General features: G+C 41.6%; 1 protein-coding gene across 3 annotated transcripts in view; it reads left to right on the forward strand.

Moving 5' to 3' along the window:
- LOC132392765 (secreted phosphoprotein 24-like) overlaps nucleotides 1-19,502 on the forward strand; it is a 53,712-nt gene that overhangs the window by 18,712 nt on the left and 15,498 nt on the right. For 2 of the 3 annotated variants that reach the window (XM_059967088.1, XM_059967087.1), the window contains exons 2-3: nucleotides 2,259-2,364; nucleotides 9,679-9,901. The gene's annotated coding sequence lies outside the window, so the exon portion shown is untranslated. The remainder of the gene's footprint in view (nucleotides 1-2,258; nucleotides 2,365-9,678; nucleotides 9,902-19,502) is intronic. The other variant, XM_059967089.1, reaches the window with a different exon arrangement.

Below are 19,502 nucleotides of genomic sequence, written 5' to 3' on the forward strand. Positions count from 1 at the left end.
ATGTATGTAATTGGACGGGAGCCATGTTTGGCTCGTGTTTTTTTGTTGGTTATGTTCTGTCATGTTCTGTCTGTTGTTCTGCTATATTGGGGCTGGAAGGCGAGGCAACACTGGACTGTTCCCAGCACTCCCTTGGATGTGACTCATTTCACCGCAAGATTTGATTTCCATGTAATAAGTAATCTTGAATCTTGCTCCAAGTTCATTCCTTCCTGAGTGATAGTGATGGTTTTGTGCATTTGCACACTATTGTGTGATTGGAGGTGGGAAGAAGTTGATTTGTCATTGGTGTTGGAGTGGTTAACTTGAGCTCGATACAGTCAGCAGCACTGACGGTGGGTTTCCTGTTGTGCCTGTTCCTGGAGGGTGCTGGTGAACAAGGCTTTAGGAAGGTATTGGTTTAAATCCCGAGAGCTCCCCTTTTCATCTTATAAAGCTCCTCTTAGCCAAATTTGGTATCTTCCAACTTCAAACAAATCTGAGAATATGCTCAATAAGATTGTCATGCTCCATGAGTAAACTCCTTGCTGAATGCTTCAGTAACCTTCTCACATTATCTCACTCCAACTCAACCCTATTCACAACCTGGATTTTGCCATCTTGGAGGACTTAAAGATTCTTAAGTGTGCTCTCTGTCAAAATTTTCTTCATACACCATTTATCATTGCTTGCATCATCCTAAGAAGCATTAATGCAGTCTATAGCCATCTTATCACCACATTCGAGGGCACTAGGGATGGGCAATAAATGCTGGCTCAGCTGGTCATGCCCACATACTGTAAATAAATTTAAAAAAAGAAGATTTTGCACCGGTTGAAACGTGAACAAAGTCACTGGAGAGATGCAGCTGGCAGACAAAAAAGTAGTCTTTACTCAACAAAACGAGACATTCTGGAGGAACAGGCCTGCCAACCCAATATTCCATGACATTTTATATGCTAAAGATCAAAGGACAACTCTATAGTTACAATGTAACTATAATGCTTCCTTTGAAGTACATATAATATTCACACCTTCTTATCGCACCCAGACTCCAGACACTCAAAATGAATGTTAATCAGCATTGTCTGGTTTTTCAAGTAACTGATGGCCACAGATCCAGGAAACTACTGTCCAGGGCTGTATTTTAAATTTTGACCTATAATCCACATTTAAGTCTAAAGATTGGTTGCTGGTTAATGTGTTATATACCACAAATCCAGAATATGCGCTAACAGTCCTACCTCTCCGCTCTTCTGGACAAAAATAACTTTGTTCCAAAAACAACAAAAAAAGGCCAAACCTTGGAGGATCTAATGAAATATGGCAGCAAAAATGCCCTGTGCTTTGGAACCCCTTCCTCAATTATCTTATGTGCATCTACATCTACGCTGTCATTCCTAATGGCTATATACAAGACTCTAAACAGATTTTGTTCCAGAAATTTGACCAACAGTCTTGACAACACTGCTTTGTCATTTGTATGACAGTTGCCTCCTTCCCTGCTGACTGATTACAGCTTAATCACACTCTTTATCTTCACCCCTTCCTTCTCTGATAGCTAAAATTCTGTGACTACTAGTGGTTGTTCTGTTAGGGGCACCAGCAAAGTTAGTTATTAGGCTCACAGGCCCTGTCATCAATGTACGGTGGCAGCTGTCTCTACTTGAATGACTGCAAGGACCTCTCCTAGGAGGCATTTCCTTCTGGACTGTTCAGTCGTTCGCTGTCCCAACCGCTGAATAGGCCCAACTCATTTTGTATTCACTCCCTATTCAGGCTGGATGTCTACCCTCAGTCACTGTGTACTTTCTTCTCTTTATCAGTCTACCATGCCGTTGAAGTTATGGAACTTTATCAGCCCAGACTCTTGGGAACTTCTGATATGATTCCCACATATTGCCCTGTCTCTCTTCCAGGTTGGTGCTGTTGTCTTTCTCTGGATCATGTGATCTGCTCTGTGGGTTATAACATTTGCTGTCCCTGTCTTGTCCATATTATTTCTCCTTTTCCTGACTCTATGATAACTCCTGCCTTACTCAGTGTGTCTGTCCCCAGGATAATATCTTCATTGTTTGGGCACAGCCAGAAATCTACAGGAAGCTGCACTCCCAAGTACCTGGGGTTGACTTCTCTCCACCTTCATTGTTTCACCTCCTGCACTGCTAATGCAAATAGTCTTTCCAGACATGAGCAAGGGTAGATCAGTTATTGATACTGACAATGCCTTGTCCAGTAACACTTCACATTGCTAATAAACCTCTTGTATACATCTGCAGATGACCACTACTGGCAATAGAGGTGGCTGTCAGCTATTTGTCTGACCTCACTGTTCAGCAGTCAAATTGGAAAGAAAGGGTGCTGTTGTGGATTCTGCCTGGTTTGGTGAGTGATTTTCACACTTTTCTCTGCTTTTAGGACACTGCCAACCATGACCTGAGAAGACATAACTGTAACAAATCATCTCCTTTACCTCCCTCATCTATTCCAGCATTTCCTTGCCCTGTGACCCAGCTACCAGCACATAAAGCAAGTTCTCTGTGATGTCATGGAAATTACATTCACTACAGCTGCTTTATGACTTGTCTTCCTCCGCTGGTCCATCTCACTGGCCCAAGACACTATCAAGTCAACCCCACCACTATCTCCAAATCAAACCCTTTCTGATGGGCTGAGCACAGGCCATCCTTCAGCATTTTCAGGAAGACTGGGTTGTCCCTCCCTGATTATCAAACCCTGAATACTCGTATGCCTGATATTTACAATCTGCATAATCGAAGTTGGCTCATCAGCTCTCTGAACCTTTGACATTATCGTTCCCCAGTCACTGCTTCATTTCCCCCTTAAAGAAGCGATGTCTCTCTTCAGTGCTGGCATTCCCAGTTATTGCCCATGTACCATCCTGCACCCCCGGACCATACTGTCCCACATATTCTGAGCACTTTGCTTTTACCAGCACATGTATATCTTTGGGGTGCATCTGGTGAATTTCAACCATTTCCTTGAACTTGTACCAAAGCTCTCTATTCTCACATGTGACTTCAGTGAGGGCAGCTCTGACAAAACGTTTTGCTTCTCCCCCAGGGGTGAAGGGCTTATGGATGGTTGTAGTCAAGGTCAAGGGCTGGCTCAGGTCATCAGAGTTCTCGACCTGACTCTGCCAGACCTCAGTAGGTGCTATCCCAACGTACATGGGTAAAACTTTCCCTCAAATATCTCCACACTATTTCCCACATTATGCAGAATATAAATGAGGGGTAAAAATTAAACAGCACACACTTAAATCCACAGAGTTCAATATGTACTTGTGTTTCGGAACTCACAATGCTTGTTGCATTCCTTTGCATCTAACTGTTGGTAGGTCAAATATGATGACAGAATAGAGTATTAATGGTAAGACTCTTGGCAGTGTGGAGGATCAGAGGGATCTTGGGGTCTGAGTCCACAGGACACTCAAAGAGGTTGCTGTGGTTAAGAAAGCATACGGTGCATCAGCCTTCATCAATCATAGAATTGAGTTTAGGAGCCGAGAGGTAATGTTGCAGCTATATAGGACCCTGGTCAGATCCCACTTGGAGTCCTGTGCTCAGTTCTGGTCGCCTTACTGCAGGAAGGATGTGGAAACTATAGAAAGCGTGCAGAGGAGATTTACAAGGATGTTGCCTGGATTGGAGAGCATGCCTTATGAGAATAGGTTGAGTGAACTCGGCCTTTTTTCCTTGGACTGACATAGGATGAGAGGTGACCTGATAGAGGTGTACAAGATGAGAGGCATTGATCGTGTGGATAGTCAAAGGCTTTCTCCCCCCAGGGCTGAAATGGCTAGCATGAGAGGGCTCAGTTTTAAGGTGCTTGGAAGTAGGTACAGAGGAGATGTCAGGGGCAAGTTTTTATTATTAATTATTATTATTATTATTATTATTATGCAGAGAGTGGTGAGTGCTTGGAATGGGCTGCCGGCGACAGTGGTGGAGGCAGATAAAATAGGGTCTTTTAAGAGACTCCTGGACAGATAAATGGATCTCAGGAAAAAAGAGGGCTATGGGTAACCCGAGGTAATTTCTAAGTTAAGGACATGTTCAGCACAGCTTTGTGGGCCGAAGAGCCTGTATTGTGTTGTAGGTTTTTTATGGTTCTATGTTGCACCAAAGTTACAAATGTGTTTTTAAACCACACACACCGCAAACGCGTCTGCCAAAATATAGCTCCCAGAACGAATATACGTGCTTCCAATGGCATCCCGAACCATCAGTAACCACCCTTCACAAATGGTGGCCCTGGCTCACCAAACTAAAACACAAATGTTTAGTCTCTTACCTAAACGCATATGCATGCACACACTACTTTTTTATCTACTCGTTCAGCTCTGTTGTGTTTGTGAACATTCATGAACCTGCAGCCACCGACCCGAACAGTTGCAAGTGTGAATGCTAATTTCAAAAATATTTACCCACCTAGATTGGTGAGATCGCTGGCCACGTGTTGGGTCACATGAACCCAAATGTTGTAATGCAAACAAAGTCGTCAGAGAGATGCAGCTGGTAGATACAAGTCTTTTATTCAACAAAAGGAGACTCTCTGGAGGAAGAGATCTGTTCGACCCAATATTGCATGACATTTTATATGCTAAAGATCAAAGGCAATCATATAGTTATAATGGATCTACAATGTTTCTATTGAATTACATACAATTTTTGCACCCACACTCCAAACACCCAAAATGCCTTTAATCAGCATTGTTTGGTTTTCAATTAACTGATGTCCACAGCTCCAAGAAACTATTGCTAGGGCTGCATTTTAAATTTAGTCTACAATCCACATTCAGGTCTACGTTCTCTATCAGTACCTATTCCAAATTCTCAGAAAGACGGTTGTCATTGCTTGAAGAAATATGCCTTTATTATGCACTGCAGGGAGCTGGCAGTGGTATCTGGACCATGTGCTCTGACAATGAACTGGTGTTATTGGGCAAAACCTATATTTGGACTCTTTAAAGAGTAACCACATCTTTCCTATAACAGGATGACGAAAAATGTAAACAGTACTCTAAGTGCAGACTCACCAATGCAACACAATATCCTAACTCCTATACTCAGTGTCCTGACTGATGAAGGCCAGCATGCTAAATGTATTACATTATATATCAGTGACACCACTAACAAACAATGCACTTGTACTCTCGGGATCTTCTGTTCCATTGTGTTCCACCATTCACAGAGTATGTCCCATACTGGTTTGACTTTACAAAATGCATTACTTATCTGTACTGAAATCCATTTGCTGCTCCTCAGCCCACTTTCCTAACCAATCAAGATCCACTTATAATCTAGGATCACCTTCTTCAGAATCAACAATACCTTCTAACTTTGTGTCATCTGCAAATTTACTGATTGACCCTTGTGCATTTCCACCCAAATCATTTCTATAAGTAACAAGGATCGCAATTCCAATCACTGCAGCATACCACTGGCTACCAGTGTCCATTCTGAAACTACCAAACTCTGCTTCCTATCTCCGAGCCAATGCTGAATCCATAGATGCTGCCTGGCCTGCTGAGTTCCTCCAGCATTTAGTGTGTGTTGATTGGATTTACAACATCTGCCGATTTTCTCTTGCTTGTGGCTAAATTCATCTATCTAACTCTTCCTGAATTCCATGGGACCTAATCTTCCAGAGCAGCCAACCATGTGGGACCTTGAAGGCCTTGCTAAAGTTGAAAGAGACAACCTTCAGAGCCCCATCCTATTTTACCTTTCAGCAAAACACAAAATGGTACATCCCAGTCACAAAACCATGTTGGCTCTGCCTAATCAGTCATCTTTCGGTCTTGAGGAACTTCATCAGTGGTAACAAAGTAAATATTTCCACAAGGACCTCTGCAATTTCTTCTCTCACCTCCCACAAATTCCAAGGATGCACTTGGTCAGGTCTAGGCAATTTATCCACCTTAATATGCTGCAAGGATGCAAGTACATCCTCATAATAGGAATACCCTTCTGTTGTCCTTTTCTCTTGAGCAATCATGATTTTCTCCTCAGTAAACACTAAATATTGGTTAAAAATCCCACCCATCTCCTTATCGCTCAAGATGTAGGCTTCCCTGCCGACCTCCAAGAGAAATTACTCTCCCTGTTCACCTTCTTACTCTTAATGTACTGCAGCTATAGAACCCTTTGTGATGATATTTAACCTTACCTGCTAGGTTCATCTCAAATCCTTTCTTTGCCTTCCTGATTTCTCTTAGGATATTCTTAATCTTTTTATAATCTTCAAGGGATTCACTTGAATCAACCCTCCTAAACCCAATGTACACTTCATTTGTTTTGACTAAGAGTTTCAATTTCCCTTGTCAGACAATGGTCCCTAAACTTGCCAGATTTACACTTCCCCTTAACAAAAACTTGTGAATCCTGGACCTTGATATCACTCTTTTAAAAGCTCCATCTTGCTTTCCATTCCTTTCCCTTCAAGTAGGTTCATACAATTTCTGCTGGATCCTGTCTAACTCCTACATAATTAGCCCTGCTCCAGTTTAGGACCCTAGCCTGTAGGCCTGTCCTCACCTTTTCCCATGACTATCTCAAAACTAATGGAAGTATGGTCACTAAGCACAAAGTTCTCCCTGACTGCCACTTCTGTCACTTGCCCTGCCTCATTCCCTAAGGGAAGGTCCAGTATTACACCTCTCAAGCAGTGCTGTCTTTCTATTGATTCAGGAAATTTTCCTGGACACAGACTCTTAGCACCCTGTGTAGTCCTATCAACACCAGAGTAATTATAATCTAGCACTAATACAACCCCTTTATCCTTAGAATTATGATCAAGTTCTCCACACACCTGATCCTGAAGTCCCTTCTGACAACTGGGTGTTGTATCTCTAATATAGCTCCACTAGATTGACCCTCCTCTTCTTGCTTCTACGCTGTACCCATATGACCTCACTAGATAATCCTACAAAACATCACTTCAAAGTACTATTGTTTTGTCCTCTTATCAAAATGGCTACACTCCTCCTTGCATACCTGTATTTTGGTCTCACCTGTAGCTTCTGTATCCTGGAATATTGGGCTGCCAGTCTCTGTCATGCTTCTGTTATGGCTATAACTTCCCAGTCCTCAGAGACAATCTACACTCTGTATTTGTCCACCTTACCTGCTAAACCTTGTGCATTGAATTAAATGCAGGTTTAACTCAATATTACATTCCTTGCCTTCATTGTGTCCCTGGCTATCCTGGTTAAGATTGCATGAACCCCGTCTTACTCTTGCTCAGAGTTTTAACCCACCTCGCAGGGATAAATGATCCTGAAGGAATGTGAGGAACAACTCTTCCACTCCGAAGGTGGTTGAAAGGTACCTCCAGAGTGGGTGATGGAGGCAAGTTCCCTCGTAAAAAATGCTCTCAGTGGCCACTTTATTAGGTACCTGTTCACCTGCACATTAATGCAAATATCTAATCAAGTAATCATGTGACAGCAAGTCAATGCATAAAAGCATGCTGACATGGTCAAGAGGTTTCTCAGACCAAACATCAGAATGGGGGAGAAATGGACCTCAGTGACTTTGTGGAATGATTGTCGGTGCCAGATAGGGTGGTTTGAGTATCTCAGAATTGTTGATCTCCTAGGATTTTCATGTACAACAGTCCCTAGAGCTTACAGAGAATGATGCAAAAACAAAAACATCTGGTAAGCAGCAGATCTGTGGGCAAAAGTCTCTTGTTAATGAGAGAGGTCAGAGGAGGATGCCTAGACTGGTTCGACCTGACAGGAAGCCAATAGGAAGGTAACAATAACTCAAACAACCATGGATTACAACAGTAATGTGTAGAAGAGCGTCTCTGAACCACACGTTAAACCTTGAAGTGGATGGGCTACAACGGCAGAAGTCCATGAACATTCACTCAGCGGCCACTTTCTTAGGCACAGGAGGTCCCTAATAAATTGGCCACTGAGTGTATCTTGGCGAGTACTTCAATTCCCAAATCATAGTAGACTATGAACCAAGTGCTGGTAAATGGGATTAGTATAGATAGGTACTTGATGGCTGGCATGGACATGATAGGGGGAAGGTCTTAGCTCTGTATGCCTCTCAGATTCTATCCACTACTCACCTCATGTTTTCACAAATATTGCAGAAACAGCCTTGATTTTTTTCCTACATCAAACTGAAAGACATTTGATCCTGATCTTCCAACAACACACTTAATACTTCGATTCTCTCCTTTATAACTTCCGTCCCTTCGAAACACACACTTCAGGGAAAACATGAAAGGCATTAACTTTTATTTTTGTCCATGTTGTCAAGGACTGTTTGCACCATTGACTATAGAAGATTTAATGATGTCCAACAATGCTCATCTTATGTTTCTGCTAATTACATCCAATTCTCTTTTAATGCATTCAGCTTGCCTTGATTTCTTCAGAGGCCCGAGGGATTCTCAAAGCCATTTTGAATGATGCACAGAATAAATTGTAATGTATTCTGAAATGCCATGCTCTGGAAAATTTACAATTTTGAGAAAAACAAGATAGTTTGAGAAAGAATGCAGACTGCATTTAAGAGCACGAGTGCTTTACTTTTTGCAAAAGGGTCATTAATCAATCTTAGCTATCCTGAAAAATCAACAGCATTACTGTGAAAATTTGTAAATTAGATGCTTGTATATCATGGGATATCTGCACTGCATTAACTTATATGCAATATTTGGCACGACTACCAAATCAGAGGTCAATCAAATGACTGACATTAATAGATTTAACGCAAGTAAGAGCAGATGAGTGAAAAAGGTTACTCAAGAGCAAAGAAGTCAATTAATCCAGGATTTTGTTAAAAGAGGAAAAAAGAAACAATTCTTATTGGGATAATTAAGTTGAGCTGGTCAGTTACATGCGCCAAGTGGACTTGGGTTGACAGAACTTCTGAGAACTGGTGGCAACATGATAATTGAGAGATCGCTTACCCATTTTAAAACTGCCCCATTTTTTTGTTCCATTCCTGCATCTACCTGGCACCTTTCTCAAGACACGATTCCAAACCAATGAAATAACCTCCATCGCTGTTGTGGTGTGGGAAAGATAATGAAAGAGTACAATGATTGGAAAACAAACCTCATAACATAACTAAAAGGTTTGTTAGAACACACACAAAGTGCTGCAGCAACTTAGCAGATTAGGCAATACCTATGAAAAGGAATAAACAGTCAACAATTCGGGCCAAGATCCTTCATCAGGACTGAAAAGTAAAGGGGACAAAACCAGAATAAAAAGATGGTGGAGGGGAAGAGGTACGAGTTGTCAGTTGATAGGTGAGAGGGAAAGTGGATGGGTGGGGCAGCAGGGATGAAATAAGAAACTGGGAGGTGATAAGTAGAATAGGTAATGGATTGAAGAAGGAATTTGATAGGAGAGGACAGTGAACAAGAAAGGGAAAGAGGAGGGGCATCAGAGGGAGGTGATAGGCAGGTGAGGAGAAGAGGAAAGAGGCAAGAAAGCCAGAATATGGGATGGAAAAAGTGAGAAGGGGGAAGAGGGAGAAATTACTAGACATTAGAGAAACTGATGTTTGTTATAAACTAGCTTTGTCCCATTCCCTTCATATGTTAGCCAAGCTGAAAGACAGCCAGATCTTTTACTGCTGGTACTGCCTGCCTGAGGAAAAGGTCAATATTTCCTTTAAGTTTTATATTTTCACTTTTCAGTTCAGAAAAACAAGCCCACCCACAAGTTCATTGGGGAAGTTGTGGAGTGCATGGTGAGAGGTTACTGCACAACTAACACCAAGCCTTTTCTCCACAACATCTACTGAACACTGACTTGAGGACTGCCTTTTATCAAAACTAAGAGTCTAAGCCAAGGCTGCTCCAGAGGACAGAGACAAGGTGTCACCATTCTTCTAAAAAGGGCAAGATATCTGAACAGAAGGTATGCATTATTATTTTATAAGAACATTGCTGGAATAAATTAACATTATTTTTAATGCTAAATCCTGAAAATGGATTGCCCAGCAATACCTTTTAAAGTACAATGTACTTCACAATTTGCTTGAAGTAGCTCACAGTCACCACACAAGTGACTGCAAGTGCTAGAATTCTGGAGCAACACAGTGGGAAATGGACAGTTCATTCATTATGCCAGATCACTGGAGGAATTCAGAAGGTCAGGCAGAATCTATGGAAGGAACTGGACACTGAACTCAATAGTGATGTGATTTTGATACCATTTAACTGATCCGAGTTCGAGTCTTCATATCCCACAGATAGTTACTTAAGTGTTTGCCATTCTAATATTTGGCTCATATCTGAAACTTAACAATTAACACAAGGACATAATGAAAATGCAGGTAAGAAAATGATGTGAGCAGCTCTTCTAGAAATGAAGCATGGATATCTTGTCATCTTTCAGACAATCTAGCATTAGGGATTATTCTGGAGTTCTGCAATTATGATAGCAGATATTTATTCAAATGAGGACTCAAGACTTGGCAGAGCAAGCATTTAGAAAATAAAAACTATTCCAATGTAACTTCAACTGATACTTTAAAGCGTGCTTTAAAACCAATCACTGGTGTGGGGCATTCTGCATCATGTTCCTATTAATTGGTAGCCATTGAAAACTTCAGGAGGAGATCAGTGAAAACATTAAGTGGTCGTCTATATAAATGTCAAGGGCTATCTGAGGCTACGTCCACACTAGACTGGATAATTTTGAAAATGTTGGTTTTGCATAAAAGTGATAGGCCTCCACACCATGCATTTTTAAAAATATCTCTGTCCACATTGAAACGGATATTTCAGTGAATCTCCTCCTACTGCGCATGCGCAGGACACATCTACCAAAAACAAGTGACATGTTTGGTGTCGAATCTCGCTGTGAAAGATGGTGCACGTCTGTTCAGTTACAGACTAGAAAAAACTTAAGACAGACAGCTTTTGGCTCTCACGCAGGAGGACTTAAAAGTAAAATAAAAACAAATACTGGAGCGCAAGGAGGCAATGGACAGGAAGTTCATGGACAGTATGACCCAGCTGATGACGAACATTGAAAAATTGACTAACTCTGTTGCATTAATAAAGCCCCTTGTTAAATGTATAAAACACATCTGCATCAGTGTTATCTTGTATTTCCTTACAATGTTACATTAGGCTGTTACACATCTATTGTCGAAGGTGGTCCAAATACTTCTCTGACAATAGATGTGTATACTTATTTATTCAGTAAGTTATGGGTCAAAGTTTTAGAGGAGTACATTTCTAACTCTTCTGGCTTCAGTCTTGTTGCCGTCTGTTCTGAAATTGTTAGGTTGCGTTCAAGAAAACAATGAAATGGCCGTGCTGCCGTCACAATCTGTTCCGGCAAGTCATGACATTTTCAGATTTCTCCAGTTACCCCCTCCACACTGACTGCCCAAGTGGCGTTTTCAAAATTACACACCCTGGAGAGCTTTTCTGAAAATCTCCAGTTTCAGGGGATGAAGGGATGAAGGACGAAGGGTAAAAATGAACAGAAAAAGCTTCGGATACAGATTTATCTGGTGTAGTATGGACATAGACTGATAAGAAGGAATCTTGATCTCATAATTCTCATCATTATGATCTTGCACCTACTTATCTACCTAGACTGCACTTCCTCTATAACTGTAACACATTATTCTGTATTTTGCAATACACACAGGAAGCTGGAAGAACTTAACAGGCCATGCAGCATCTTTGGAAGAGAGTAAACAGTCAATTTGTCAGGCTGAGACCCTTCATCAGGACTATTCACCCTCTTCCATGCATGCTGCCTAGCCTGCTGAGTTCCTTTGGCATTATGTGTATTACTTTGATTTCCAGCATCTGCAGATTTTCTCTTGTTTGTGATTGCTTTTTTACCTCAGTGCACAGTTATAAAAAAATTATATAAATGATACACATGACAAGCTTTTCACTGTACCCATGACAATTCAAATTCAATTAATGTACTTCAGGGCAGGTCCTTTTGTTATGTAATATTCTGGCTAGTTACATGTTCGCGGAGCCATCCCTCAACACTGTAATGTGTAATGGAAGGCCTAGGATAGACACATCCCAAAGAAGTAGTATTTTAAAGTCAGGATGATGCAACTGTGACTGACAGGGGAATTCAAAGCCAACATAAAAGCACTAGAGAGGGCATATAATAGAGCACAAATTAGTGGGTAGTAAGATAATTGGAAGCTTCTAAAAACCACCAGCAAGCAACTAAGAAAGCTATGAGGAGTGAATAGATGAAATATGAAGGCAAACTAGCCAATAATATCAAAGAGAATATCAGAAGTTTTTTTCAGATACAGAGTAAAAGGGGGGAAGAGTAGATACCAAACTGCTGGAAAATTACACTGGAGAGGTAGTAATAGGGGATAATGAAATGACAGACAAACTGAATATGTATTTTCCATCAATGTTCACTGTGGAAAACAAGAGCAGTATGCCAGAGATTTTCTGGAGTGTCAGGGGGCAGATATGATATTACTAGGGAGAAGGTGCTTGGGAAGCTGAAAGCTCTGAAGGTAGATAAGTCATCTGGGCCAGATGGACTCCACCCCAGGATTCCAAAAGAGGAAGGTAAAGAGATTACTGAGGCATTAGTAATGATCTTTCAAGAATCAACAGATGCTGGCACAGTCCCAGAGGACTGAAAAACTGCAAATGTCACTCCACTCTTCAAGAAGGGAGGGAGGCAGAAGAAAGGAAATTATTGGCCAGTTAGCCTGGCCTCAGTGGTCAGGAAAATGTTGGAGTCAATTGTTAAGGACAAGGTTTTGGGATACTTGGAAGCACATAATAATGTACTGTAGTTTGTAATCAGCATGGTTTCCTCAAGGAAAAATCTTGCCTGACAAATATGTTTGAATTCTTTGAGAAAATAACAAGCAGGATAGCCAAAGAAGAATCAATGGAAGTTTTGTATTTGGATTTTTAGAAGGCCTTTGAGAAGGTGGTGAGGAAGGCAAATACAATGTTAACATTCATTTTGAGGACGAATATATAAAAGAAAGGATGTAATGTGGAGGCACTGGTGAGGCCACACTTGGTGTTCTGTGAGCAGTTTTGGGCTCCTTATCTAAGAAAGGATGTCCCGGCATTGAAGGGAATTTATAGGAGGTTCATGAGAATGATTCCAGGAATGAAAGGGTTATTGTATGAAGAGCATTTGATGGTTCTGGGCCTGTACCTGCTGGAATTTAGAAGAATAATGTGGGGTCTATTAGAAATCTATTGAATATTGAAAGGCCTAGATCGAGTGGATGTGGAGAGGATGTTTCCTATAGTGGGGGTATCTAAGACCAGAGGGCACAGACTCACAATAGAGGGACATTCATTTAGAATGGAAGTTGAGGAAGAATTCCTTTAGCTAGAGAGTGGTGAATCTGTGGAACCTGTTGCCACAGGCAGCTGTGGAGGCCGGATCACTGGGTGTATTTAAGACTGAGTTTGATAGGTTTTTGGTCAGGGCTTGAAAGGCAATGGGAAGAAGGCAGGATCATTGGCCTGAAAGGGAAATGGATCGGTCATCATGAAATGGCAGAGCAGACTTGATAAGGCAAATAGTCAAATTCATCTCCTATGTATCATAATCACCTTGATCTTAGCAAGGTATTGCAAGGCATTAACACTTCAAATGGTTTGCTTCACACTACACACAGAATCGAGGGGTATACGTTTAGAATAGAGATGAGGAATTTCTTTAGCTAGAGGGTAGTAAATCTGTGGAATTCCTTGTCACAGATGGTTGTGAGGCCACAACATGGGGTCTATTCAAAGTAGAGCTTGATAGCTTGGTTAGTATGGGCATCAAAGGTTACATGGAGAAGGCAGGCGAATGGATTTGAGAAGGCAATAAATTAGTCAAGATCGAGTAACAGAGCAAACACAAATTACAGAGTGGCTTAATTCTGCTCTTATGTGCTATGGTCTTGAGCTTCACCTGGCACTTGTTTGTTGGTCCAAATCTAAAACTGGTTCCGGGTGGCCATGCACTTTCCTGTTCCCTCAAAGTAACAAGCCAGGAGCATGAGGACATTCACAATGGGCACGTACACTATTTCTGGTTGGGGGAGGTGAAGAGTGGCTGTGTCTTCAACGTTGACGGTGGAGCCTTATCCCCTTTTTCCGATCATCCTGCAACATCTGCCAACTTAACAGGCACTTGAAATGCTGTTACTCTTCCTGCTTCCTCTGGCAGCTCAGACCAGATACCAACCACTCTGAAAAGTGGACCCTTGGATTCCTTTTGAACTTCCTCCTTGCCTTAAACCAATGCCTTCTAGTTTTAGAAACTCTTAATTTTCCTGTAAAATCCTGGAGGAAAATTAATCTCAAGGTAGTATATAATGACATGTATATTAAAATTGATAATAAATTTACTTTGAAATTTGAACGTAAGAAACAGATGAGTGACACTGGTTATTTACCCTTATCTCTGCCTCTCGTGATTTTGTATGAATCTATCATGTCATCTATTAGCCTTCTCCACTCTAGGGAAAACAATCTCAGACTATACAATCTCTTCACTTAACCCATGCTCTCCAATCCAAACAACATCCTTGTGAATTGTTTCTGCACCACTTAGCTTCATCTTTCTCTACTGAACAGCATACAGTACTCTAAGCGTGGCCTCAGCAACATTTTCATCAAGTGTAACATGACACCCATACATTTGTGCTTGGTGCCTTGTCTGATAAAGGCAAACAAGACATTCAATATCCTCACCTTCCTGTCAAACTGTGCTACCATTTTCATGGAGCTATGTACTTGTACCCTAAGGTCTCTTTGTTCTATAAAACTGCCCTTGACCCTACAATCCACCATGTAGATTTTGCCTCAGTCTAGTTTTTAGAAATGCATCACTTCAAACTTGCTGACTTGCCATTCCCTTATCCACTTTTCCAGTTAGCCTAGATCCTTTTGTATCCTTGACAATCTTCATTTTGGTGCCATCTGCAAAATTAATAATCATGAAAACATTCATGCCCAACTCACTAATATATATGATAAACAATAAATAACTCAGCAGTAATCCCTGTACTCCATGGTTTCATGACAACAACCTTTCCCTCAATGTCAATAAGACAAAAAACCTGGATTTCAGGAGGGGGGTCAGTACACATACTCCTGTGTACATCAAAAGTGTTGAGTTCGGGAGATGAGAGCTTTAAGTTCCTTGGAGTGAACAGGAAAGAGAATATGCTCAGAAAGACAGTTCTCCTTGGTTTTTCTTCAGCTTGTTTAAGTGTCCAATTTTTACCAGACAGGGATAATCAGTGATCACCAGGGCCTCACCTGACAGGGAGAATGTGTGTTCACCAGTGCTGATCTCCCAGGACAGCAGTCATGGAAGCAATGCATGCAGGGATACAGAATTAATGCATACATGTGTGATTAGTGTAGCTAGGCATCATGGCTGGCAGGGAGATAAAGGGCCTGTTCTTATTTCATGATTGGAATAGCTCAACACTGATATTTCCTTCCAGGGGAAAAAAAATCAACTATAATCAGTACAATCCAGCTCTACTGATAAGTGGAACCATGTCAGCCTTCCTGTACGTGGGAAAAGTAGCCAAAGACCATAAAAGGAAAATATTCTATTGATGCTGGAAATCTTAAAGCAGCACACACAAAGTACTGGAGGAACCCAGCAAGTCAGGCAGTGTCTATAAAGGGAAATGGGCAGTAGTCATTTCAGGCCAAAGACCATACAGTCTTAAATACTGGTGTGAAGCATACAACCACAAACTTTAAAGCTGACAGAAATTAGTAGTGGAGAAGAGGCATTATCAGAAAAGAGGCAAAAACAAGTAAAAAAAATTGATAATGGCCATGAAATGTATCCCATTGTCAAGGGGCATTGCACAATGAATCTGCTATCCATTCCATTGCTGTGACTGATTAAACTGCATCACATGAAGCATTAACTGGGAAGTATAAAAGATTTTTATTGAACATATCAGGTCTTTCGGAAAGAACCTAGAAATCTCCTCCACACACCCACCCCCCCCCCCCACCCAACACAAAGGCAACAATAAATGATTAGCCACGGTTTCAATGGCTATAATCACCTATTATAACATAAGACCAAAAGATATAGGGGCAGAATTAGGCCATTTGGCCCATCTAGTCTGCTCTGCCATTTCATCATGGCTGATCCAATTTTCGTCTCAGCCCCAATCTCTTGCCTTCTACCTGTATCCCTTCATACCCTTACCAATCAAGAATCTATCAACTTCTGCCTTAAATATACATAAGGTCTTGGCCTCCACAGCTGCCAGTGGCAAGGAATTCCACAGATTCACCACACTCTAGCTTTAAAAAAAAATTCCTCCTCATCTCCATTCTAAAAAGATACCCCTCTCTGAGGCTGTGTCCTCTGATCTTAGACATTCCCATCATAGGAAACATCCCCTCTACAACCACTCTATCAAGGCCTTTCACCATTCGATAGGTTTCAATGAGATCACCCCTCATTCTTCCGAATTCTAGTGAATACAGGCCCAGAACCATCAGACACTCTTCATATGACAAGCCATTCAATCCTGGAATGGTTCTTATGAACCTCCTTTGAACCCTCTCCAGTGTCATCATATCCTTTTCAAGATAAGGTGCACAAGCCTGCTCAGTACTCCAAGTGAGGCCTCTCCAGTGCTTCAAAGTTTCAACATTACATTGTTGTTTTTATATTCTAGTCCTCTTGAAATGAATGCTAGCATTGCATTTGTCGTCTTCACCACAGACTCAACCTAAAATTAACCTTTAGGGAATCCTGCACAGGGACTTCCAAATCTCCTTTCACCTCAGTTTTTTGTATTTTCTTGCCATTTAGAAAATGGTCAACACTTTCATTTCTTCTACCAAAGTGCATAACTACACATTTCCTAATTCTGTATTGCATCTGCCACATTGCCTATTCTCCTAATCTATCTATGTCCTTCTATAGCCTCTCTTCCTCAAAACAACCTGCCCTTCTACCTATCTTCATATCATCTGCAAACTTTGCAACAAAGCCATTAATTCCATCATCTAAATCACTGAATTATAACATAAAAGAACTGGTCCCAACCAGATCTCTGTGGAACACCATTAATCACCAGTAGCCAGTCAGAAAAGGCTCCCTTTAATAGTTGTCTCCTGCCAATCAGCCACTGCTTTGTACATGCTAGAACCTTTGCTGTAATACCATGAGTTTGTAGCCTGTTAAGCAGCCTTGTGTGTGACACTACAGCCTATTTTATCATGTGCCTTCTAGTACTCTAAGACATTTCAATATAGACAGCTAACTGTGCAGAATTGCATATTTATAATGGGAGTATATCCCAACTGGCAGAATCGTATTGAAAAATTATATTACTGGTAGCTAGACCAAAAGCTTCTCAGCACAAAGTCCTGGCAAAATATATCATTTTTATTACAGTGTTGAGGGATGGCAAGATCATCTATCTTATACTGCATTCTATATACATAGAGATATAACACTTTCTGTCTTGTATTTGTCACCTCTTTCATTTTTGTCCCCCATTACACCACATATGATCCCTTTGGCTGAAATTTTTCCCCTCTCATCTGCCTGTCCTTTCTGACAGTCTCAGTGCACACTGCTTCTCCCTGTAAACCAACTGCCCCATCCTCAGCCCTATCACTCCAAATTAGTTTAAACCCTCCCCAACAGTCCTAGCAAACCTACCTGCAAGGATATAGGTCACCCTTGGGTTCAGGTATAACTCACCCCCTTTGTACAGGTCATACATTCCCCAGAATAGATCCCAATAATCCAGAAATCTGAAGCCCTGCCATGTACACCAGTTCCTCAGCCACACATTCATCTGCCAAGCCATCTTAGTCTTACCCTCTCTAGCATATGCGACTGGCAGCAATCCAGGGTGTACTACCCTGGAGGTCCTGCTTTTCAGCTTTCTACCATACTCCCTAAATTCTCTCTTCAGGTCCTCCTCCCTTTTCCTATCTATGTCATTGGTGCCAATATGTTCCAAGACTTCTGGTTGTTCACCCTCCCAGTTTAGAATGTCATGGACCCAGCCTGAAACATCCCTGACCCTGGGAGGCAACATACCAACTGGTTATCTCTATCATATCCACAGAATCTTCTGTCTACTCCTCAGACTGTGGATTTCCCTTTCACTACATCTTCTTCTTCCCCTTCCCTTTTGAACCACAGTGCCAGAGACCCAGTTGCTGCAACTCCCCCAGTAGGTCATCCCCTCAATTGTATCCAAATTTGTATACATTATTATGGGGAATGGCTACAGGGGTACTCTGCACTGGCTGCCCATTTCTTTTCCTTCTCCTAACACTCACCCAGGTAATAGGTGACTACCTCCCTTGTAGCTTATTTCTATCATCTTCTCTGTTTCACATATGAGCCAAAGTCCATCAAGCTGAAGCTCTGGTTCCTTAACACATTCTGAGGAGTTGCAGCTTAGTGCAGCTGAAGGTCTCCCAGAATCCCCACATCTCACACACAGAACATAACACAACCCCTTGAGACATCCTCATTACTTTATTTATGCACTAACTGATAAAGGATGAAGAAGAAACTTGCCAGATATCAAGCAGTAGCAAATCAAGGCAACTGGACTTGCTGTGTTGTCTAGAAGCCATTTCACCACTCACCCAGAGGCTTCTTCAGTTCTGATCCATGGTGGGTAGTCTTCCGGCTTATAAACCTTTATAAACTCTAATAGCACTCACGTGAGGGTCGTTAAGAGTCATGGAGTTAATTAGAGGGTCATTAGTCTTATCTTTGCATGAATGGAGATGTGAACTGTTGTGGAGATGTTAGGGCTCCATTGTAAGTAGCAGATAGGTAGTGTCATACTCCAACCTCTCTGTTCAGGGATGGGTTTTCCCGTTTGACAAAGCTGGCTTCTTGGACCCCTTTTTCAAACCACCTGTCCTCCCTGTCCAAAATGTTCACATTGTTATCATCAAAGGAGTGTCCCTTTGTCCTTCAGGTGTAGGTATACAGCTGAGTGTTGACCTGAGGATTTACCCCACGGATGCTGGGCCATCCGTTTGTGAAGTGGCTGTTTTATCTCACCAATATACAAATCTGTGCTGTTCTCAGTGCACTGGATAGCATATACAATATTGCTCTGTTTATGTTTGGGTATAGGATCCTTAGGGTGGACGATTTTCTATCTGAGTGTGTTTGCAGGATTGAGAAATACCGGGAATTGGTGTTTATTGAAAATCCTTCTGAGTTTCTCTGAAACTCCAGCTACATATAGAATGATTATGTTTTTTCGTCTGCTTTACTCCTTACCTCTGTCTGTTGGGCTGATGTCCCTGCTGGTTTTTGTTGCTGTCTTGATGATTGTGGAGCAAAATGAGATGTGCTCATGCTTCATCTTCTGAAAGGTTCATGGAGGAGCTCTGAGATCCACAACCTTAAGGAAGAGGACCACTCAGTAGTTGTCCTTGCAGGCAGACATACAGGATCTACAGATTTTTCTATGCTGATCCATATGATAGGAAGACTACAGACAACACAA

This window comes from Hypanus sabinus, chromosome 4 (genome assembly GCF_030144855.1).
Source record: "Hypanus sabinus isolate sHypSab1 chromosome 4, sHypSab1.hap1, whole genome shotgun sequence".
Taxonomy (NCBI): Eukaryota; Metazoa; Chordata; class Chondrichthyes; order Myliobatiformes; family Dasyatidae; genus Hypanus; species Hypanus sabinus.